The sequence below is a fragment of the Castor canadensis genome, chromosome 6 (genome assembly GCF_047511655.1).
Source record: "Castor canadensis chromosome 6, mCasCan1.hap1v2, whole genome shotgun sequence".
Lineage (NCBI taxonomy): Eukaryota > Metazoa > Chordata > Mammalia > Rodentia > Castoridae > Castor > Castor canadensis.
Genome location: NC_133391.1, coordinates 107,386,423 through 107,394,461, shown reverse-complemented (window position 1 = coordinate 107,394,461; position 8,039 = coordinate 107,386,423). Strand labels below are relative to the sequence as shown.

Below are 8,039 nucleotides of genomic sequence, written 5' to 3'. Positions count from 1 at the left end.
TTGTGGACCTCTATCTGCCTTATTTCAGGCAGCAGCTTGTCACCAGCCCTCTGTCAGCTTGTCTGCCTTTCTAGTCTTTGTTTACTGATAGTTCACTCATAGATCAGCTCCTTGCCCCTTTCCCCTTCCCTGGTGTATTCAGAGTCACCCACCCCCTCTGCTGTGTGTTCCTTTTCAATTCCTTGTTTATTATTTAGTTTTTTCTTTTTTTTTTGCAGAGCAGGGGTGTATCTGTCTAGGGGGTTGGTGGTTTATCCCAGGGGTAGCTATGGGAATACTGCATGCTGCTTATTTGCTCACCTGTTGGTCTGGATCTGCCAAGCAAGTTTGGAGCTGGCAACTGGCCACACAGGAGCCCTCCTGTTTTCTCAGTGTAAAGTGGCATGGAGAAGCTTTTTATGAGCTGGGGGTTCAGGGTGTCAGAATTTTTATTTTTCTTAGTATTTTTTTCCTGCTGAGTGTCCCTCTAATGTCTCAGCAAAATTTTTTGATTTACAGAGCTCACACTGCTACTTCTGCCCTCTAGTCACCATCTTGGATCCTCCAAAATAAATTTTTTAAAAAGAGACAAGTCTAAACATATACACACTGAACATCAACGTGTCTAACATGATTAAACAAGCAGTAGTGGACATAAATAGACTTAGATGCACTCCAAAACAATAATAGCGAGTGGATCAAGTGCCAAAACTAAATAAAATATAACAAATAAGGATACTATAAACCAATTTCCTTCATGAACTTAAATGGAAAAATGCTCAGCAAAATTCTTGCAAACCAAATTCAACAACACGTTAAAAGATCACATGACATAATGAAATCAGATTTATTCCAAGAATGCAAGGATGGTTCAACACATGCTACTAGACAAACGTAATAGAGCACATAAACAAAATAAAGGATAAAAATCATATAACCATCTCCATAAATACAAAAAAAAAACCTTTGAAAAAATCAATATCCCTTCATGATAAAAGCCCTGAAGAAAACAGGAATACAAATAAGTTCAGTCACTGTAGAAACCAATATGTATTTTCCTCAAAAAACTAAAATTGGAACTACCATATGCTATTGATCTCTATTCTTGATTCCTTGAAAGTCAACATATACTAGAGATACCTGCATATGCATGTTTATTATGGCACTATTCACAATAGCCAAGCTATGGAATGAGGCAACGCCCTCATTGGCAAATGAGTTGATAAAGAAAATTTGGTGTTTGCATACACAATGAAGTATTATTCAATCTTTTGTTTACTTTTTTAATTATTGTGCTGGACGTATGTTTTCACAATTGCTAAAGTTCTTACAGTACATCAAATATATCAAAGTTGAATTCATCCCCTTCATCATTCTCCTTTCTCTCCTGTACCCCTATTAGTTTCAATAGGTCTCATTTTTCCATTTTCATGTATGTATACACAATGTTTGCACTATATTCACCCTCGTACACCCTTTCCCCACATCCTTCCCTCTTCCACAGGTACCAAACATATTTCTGTGCTTTTTCCTGTGTCAGCCTCAGATCAAGAGCATTCTGCTTCCACCTCTTGAGTAGTGTGGAATTACAGGCATATAGTACTATGCTTAACTTGTTTTTCAAATAAGGATTCACTAACTTTTCCTGGGCTGGCATCCAACCATGATCTTTCAGTCTCTACTTCCTACAAAGCTAGGAATGCAGGTGTGTACCACCACACTTGTCCTAATATTGCATTATTAATATATGTCTTATATAGTCAGCCGTCTCTGGCTGTTGACTTTTTTCATTCACAAACTGCCTCTTACTTGTGAACATTTTACTCAGTACTACTCTTGACAAAAAATTGTTCAATAGGGAGAGAGGAAGTAGATACAAAGAAAGGATTAAAGTTACTATTTGTCACATATTGTAATTATGTACTCATGAATAAGATGCTTAATTGAAGTATTATTTAAAAGTCACTAGAATTCCAGGAATGGAGGGAGGGGGATAAAGGAAAATGATGGAAACACGGAGACTACAGCATGCTGTGTGGCTGAGCTGGGATGTTCATAGGCTGGGTGTATTAAATGCTCTTTTGACTTACAATATTTCCAGTTTATGATGGGTTCATTGGGACATAATCTTATTTTTTTTTCATTTTGGTGCTTTTTCTTTTGTAAAAAAAAAAGGATCTTTTGTAAATGTCACACTATGCTCAGTACAATAATATAATAATAAAAAGTAATGTAAAAATTGTCACTAGTATTTAGCACTAAACAAAACAAAGATACCTTGGGCCCTTATGAAGTTTAACTTCCTATAGTGGACAACTTGTCAAATGCTCAGTTATCTGGCACATATTTTAGCTTTAGTAATCAATGTAATATTTATACTTTATTTTGATGAGTAACCTGTTTTGAGGTAATTTATTTGGATTTTAGCCATTCTGAATAAGGTATACATAATTGGGAAAACCTGAGTGGAGTCTGAGGATTAGATAGGTAGCAGTAATATGTCAGTGTCAGTGTCTGCATTTTTGTAAATGTTTTGCAGTTATATGGGAGAATATCCCTAATTTATAGGAGGTTTACACTAACATATTTGGGAATGACTAGGCAACATTTTGGCAGACAGCCCTTAAAAGGAAATAAAAAATATTTATAATGAAGTTTAACAGTCTGTTGAAAGACTAAATATTTATGAAATTCAGAATAGATATAGGGAATGAATAAAATTCAGGAAGTGCAGGAGGGAAAGCCCAACAGAGGATGAATGAAGAATAATAATAGGAAATTTAAATTTAAAAAGGTTGGTCAAATTCATTATGGATAAATAAATGAATGCTAACTATAGTGAGATAGAAAAGAGAATGATTGAGAATGAAGAGAGAGAGAGAGAGATGCAAGAGAGTGTGGGCTATTCTACAAACTACTGAATCTAAAATATTTGTATTTTAAATACAGACATTACTAAGACATGAAGGTATTGACAATGAAGGTGTTACTTTTGTTCAAGATTGCCTTGGGATGTCATGTTTTTCCATACAAATTTTGGGATTGTTTTTTCATATATGTGGAGAATCACACTGGAATTTTGATAAGGATTACATTACATTAGAAGCTTGCATTGGGTAATATTTTCATATTAATGATCTTCCATGCCAAGAACATAGGTTAACTTTCCATGTGTTTGAATTATCTTCATTTTTTTATCAATGTTTTACACATCTTTTCTGTCCTTGAAACTTATTATTTTATTTCTAAATTTTGTTCTATTTTCTTTTTTAATTTATTTATTTGTTAGTTTGTTTATTTTTGCTGTTGTGGGGAGTGCCTCACACATGTTAAGCAAGCACTCTACCACTGAGCTGTAACCTAGCTACTGATTCTGTTTTAAATGAGAAAACATTCTTAATTTCTTAGTTTGTTGTTGTTATATAGAAAAACTAGAGATTTTTGCAAGTTGGTTTTGCATCCTGTAATTTCACTGACTCATTTACCATTCTAAGTTTTTAGTGTAATCTTTAGGATTTTCTGAATATAAGGTCATGTCATTAGTAAACAGTAATAATTTCACCTCACTTTTCTTACTTGGATGTCTTATTTTAAGGTTTCTTTCCCTTTATCTTTTTTTGGTATTGGGGATTGAATCCAAGGCCTAACACATGTAACACAAGTGCTCTACAGTTGAGTCACACTCCCAGCCCTTTAGTGCAATTTTAAAAAGTATTTTTAACATGTTTCTTTATTCTATTTTCATGCATGCACACAATATAATTTGATTCTATTCATCCCCCAACACCCTCTCCTTTCTTGCTCCCTCCCAACTATGTCCCCCCTAAAGTAGTCTCCCCTTTACATTCACATCTTCAATTTTGTTTTGTTTTGATATTTAGTTCTCAATTTGAAATAAGAGAAAACGTGATATTTGTCTTTCTGAGTCTAACATATGTTGCTTAGCATGCTGATCTCCAGCTCCATTTGTATGCAAGCTACATAATTTCATTCCTCTTTACGGGCACATGAAACCCTACACTTTATATGTTCCACATTTTTTTATTCATTTACTGGTTGATGAACACCTAGGCTGACTCTATACCTTAACTATTGTGAATAATGGTGTAATAACCATGGGCATGCAGGTGTCTCTATTGTATGCTGATTTACATTTCTTCTGGGACAAATGCCCAGGAGAAGTATAGCAGGGTCATATGGTAGTTGTATTTTTAGTTTTTTGAGAAAACTCCAGAATGATTTGCATAGTGGCTCACTAGTATACATTTCCACCAATAGTGTATAAGGTTACACCTTACCCATCATCAATAGCATTTGAGATTTTTTTTTTGGTTGGTGTTGTTTTGTTTTGTTTCCTCTCTTAAATGCTATTTTGACTGGTGTGACATAGAATCTCAATGTCACTATGATTTACATTTCTGTTATGGATGATGATATCAAACATTTCTTCATATATTTATTGGCCATTTGTACTTCTTTTGAGAACTGTTCAATTCATTTGCCCATTTATTGATAGGATATTTGTGTGTGTGTGTGTATGTGTGAGTGTGTGTGTGTGTTCACCAACTTATATTTCAAGTTTGGAAATGCATATTTGCAAACAACAATATAAAAGTATTCATGAAGAATGCAAAATCTCTGAAAATTATGAAAACATACCTCATAAATATTTCTAAATACAAAAGTGACTACCATATTTTTACTTCTGTGCAGGACAGAAGTTCATTTTCAAAGAAGATAAAATTCAGTCTTTAGGTGTGAATGGAATGAATGACAGTCATTTTGTTTTTAATTTCTCAGTCATCTGTAATCCTTAAGTATGCAAAAAGCATAGAACAGTAGGATCCAGAAAGGAAACAGGGTTATTTTCTGCTATCCAGGTAAGCCAGAACTGGTAATACCTCTGGGTCATCCACATCAGAAGAAGAAGCACTTGACTTGTCAGTCTTATTGTCATGATTTGTATGTCCACCATACCCAAGTCTGTAATGTGCACCCCTGCCACCACATCCTGGGTGGCCTAGGTCTCCAAAATTGATCTCCAGCTGAGACGTTATATCCTTTTCTGAGTGCCGGAAATGATGGTCCATAAAAGAATCATCAGCATGAGCCTCTTCACTCTTTGATTTATGAAGAACAAATTCCTTCTTCCACTGCCCATCAGCACCTTCATTTGGTTTTTGGATATTCCACTTTTGCCCAGTCTTTATTTTGAATAGCCTTCCATTCATCCAAAGTCATCTCTTTTGGACCTTCTTCCTTAATCTCTTCAAATTCATATTTTCAGTGTCTGGCACAGGATTTTCTTCACCTTCAACTAGTTCCTCATTCACATTTGATTTATCCAAGTCAGTTATTCATGTTTAACAGGTCCCCAGTTCTGAGATATGCTACCTCCACATTTGGCCTCATGCTTAGTGACACTGTAATGTGAAAAAGATCTGCCACTTCCACAATACCTAACAGTGTCACAATAATCAAATCCATTTCCTGGGCCCATTCCTCATCCACAGCCTTCTCGACCCCTTCCAAGACCACCATGGTCTTGAAGAGTTCAGTCAATTATTGGATTATCAACTGAAAATTCACCTCCTTCACCAGTATCTTCAAGTGGCTTTTCAAATCTTCTTTCACAAGGAAGTCACCTTTCTGGTTTTCTATCAAGTATTTTCCCTTTACCCTGAAGTTGTTGATCAGGTCTTCTTCTAACACATCTAATTTCCTCTTGCTTGAGTTCCATGGACAGTTGCATCTCCTCTTTCTTGTAAGTTACAACAGCCTTGTTGGGGACAATGGGTTCTTGAGGTGTTTCTGGGACTCTTTATGCCGCTGTTTGCCTGTTGAGTTGGAGTTGGTCTGGGCTAGCTTTAGCTCCACTTTTGGCCCTGGGGCCCCCAACACAGCCCACACTGGCTTCTTTTATCTTGTGCTCTGCTACCTTCAGCACCTCACACTGGTGGGATTCATTATCAAATAACTGGTCTAATCAGTTGTTGACTATATCGTTGAAGCCTTCCTGTAGGTGTCCAGGCCTGAGATGGTGGCTCTGGAGCACATTCCTCCAGGGATAGCAACAGGGCTGTGCTGAGCCAAAAGCATCTGTTTTTTGGAGCACTTTATGTATTCTGGATATCAATCTCTTGACCAATGACTTGATAACAAAATTTTTCCCATTCTCTAGATTGTCACTTCAATCTGTTAATTATTTCTTTTGATGTAAGGAAGCTTTACAACTCAATGCAATCCCATTTGCTTTTATCTTCTGAGCTATTAGATTCCCACTCAAAATGATGTCTATGCCTATATCCTCAAGGTTTTTTCCTACCTTTTGTGCTATGTTTCTATTTTGTTTCTGAGACAAGGTCTTTTACCTTTTCCCAAACTGGCCTAGAACTCATCATCTTCCTGCCTCCACCTCTTGCGTAGAATTATGGCTGTGTACCACCACATCTGGCTTGCATCTAAACTTATTTAATATTTCTAATGTTTTGTATAGTACTTTGATCATAACTGTTTATTAGCTATTTGTTATGTTGATAAATAAAATAAACAATGGCAGGAAATAATAATATAACTTTGGATAACACATTTAATAGCATTAAAAGTGTCTGATTATTTTATTACATGAGAAGCATTCACACAGAACTTGTAAATTCAGGCAGCCTACATATGAATAACTAGAAGACAATTTCCACAAATCACTGACTGTGTATTCTTTTTTCCTTTATTGTTGTGATGCATACATTGTGGCATTTACACAGGTCCTCCACTTTATCAAATGTATCACACATAAATTCACCTCCTCTACCATTCTCCATCATTCCTGTACCACCAGTTCCTGGAGTAGTTTTAACAGTTATAATTTTTTCATTTACTTACATGTGTGTACATTTTTTATACTGTGCTCATACCCCTTTTCCCCATCACCTCCCCCCTTCCACTATTGCCAGCCCTCTCCACAGGGCAGAACTTGTTCCATGCTTCTGTTCTCTGATTTTGTAGGAGAAAAAAGAAAATGAGATAAAATGAAAAAACACGACATTTCAGCTTGAGATAAAGGTAGCTACACAGAGAGTTTCTTTGTGATATTTTCATGTATGTCAGAATTATAACTCCAATTGATATATCTTCTCTAATTTTCTTCATTCTACCTTAGCTGCTTTCTTATGTACTTTTGTCAGTTTAAGATTTCTATATTCATTCTTGAATAGTGAGTATATCAACCCTTTACAGGTTCTTAGTTCCTCTACCCCTCTCATATGTGACCTCCTCTTACTGTGACCAGTATTTTATAGTGTTAGGTCTATATTCCACAAATGAGAAGGAACATGCAGCTTTTGACCTTCTGAACCTGGCTAACTTCATTTAAAAGGATGTTCTACAGTTCCATCTAGTTACTTGCAAATGACAAAATTTCATTCTTTTTTGTGGCTGAGTAAAATTTCATTGGATATAAATACCAAATTTTCTTAGTCCATTCATCAATAGTGGGGATCTTGGCTGTTTCCATAGCTTAACTATTGTGAGAAGTGTTGCAATAAACATGGATGCACAGGTTCTTTTATTGTAAGTGGACTCACGATCATTTGGAAATATCCTTAGGAGTGGTATTGCTGAATCATATGGCAGGTCTAATTTTAGCTTTTTAACAGCCCTGCTACTGTTTTCCATCATGGTTGTACTAGTTTACATTCCCACCATGAGTGTATAAGGATTCTTTTTCCCCATATCCTTGCAAACATTTGTTTTCATTTGTGTTCTTGAGGTTAGCTATTCTAACACAAGTGAGGTGGAAGATTAATGTAGTTTTTTTGCATTTCTTTTATAGCCAGGGATGGTGAGCATTTTTTCATGTGTTTTTTAACCATTTGCACTTCTTCCTTTGAAAAGGCTCTGTTCAGTTCAATTCATTTGCCCATTTCTTCATTGGGTCATTGATTATTTGAAAGTTTAGTTTTTGACCTCCCTGTATAGTCTGGTTAGCAATCCCATGTCAGATGTATAGGTAACAAAGATTTTTTCCTTTTCTGTGGGTGGTCTTTTCAATTCAGAGATGATTT

General features: G+C 35.7%; 1 pseudogene; it reads right to left on the bottom strand.

Moving 5' to 3' along the window:
• Positions 1-4,841: 4,841 nt before the first annotated feature.
• Positions 4,842-7,653, bottom strand: LOC109702030 (SERPINE1 mRNA-binding protein 1-like; annotated as a pseudogene).
• Between the last annotated feature and the right edge of the window lie 386 nt (positions 7,654-8,039).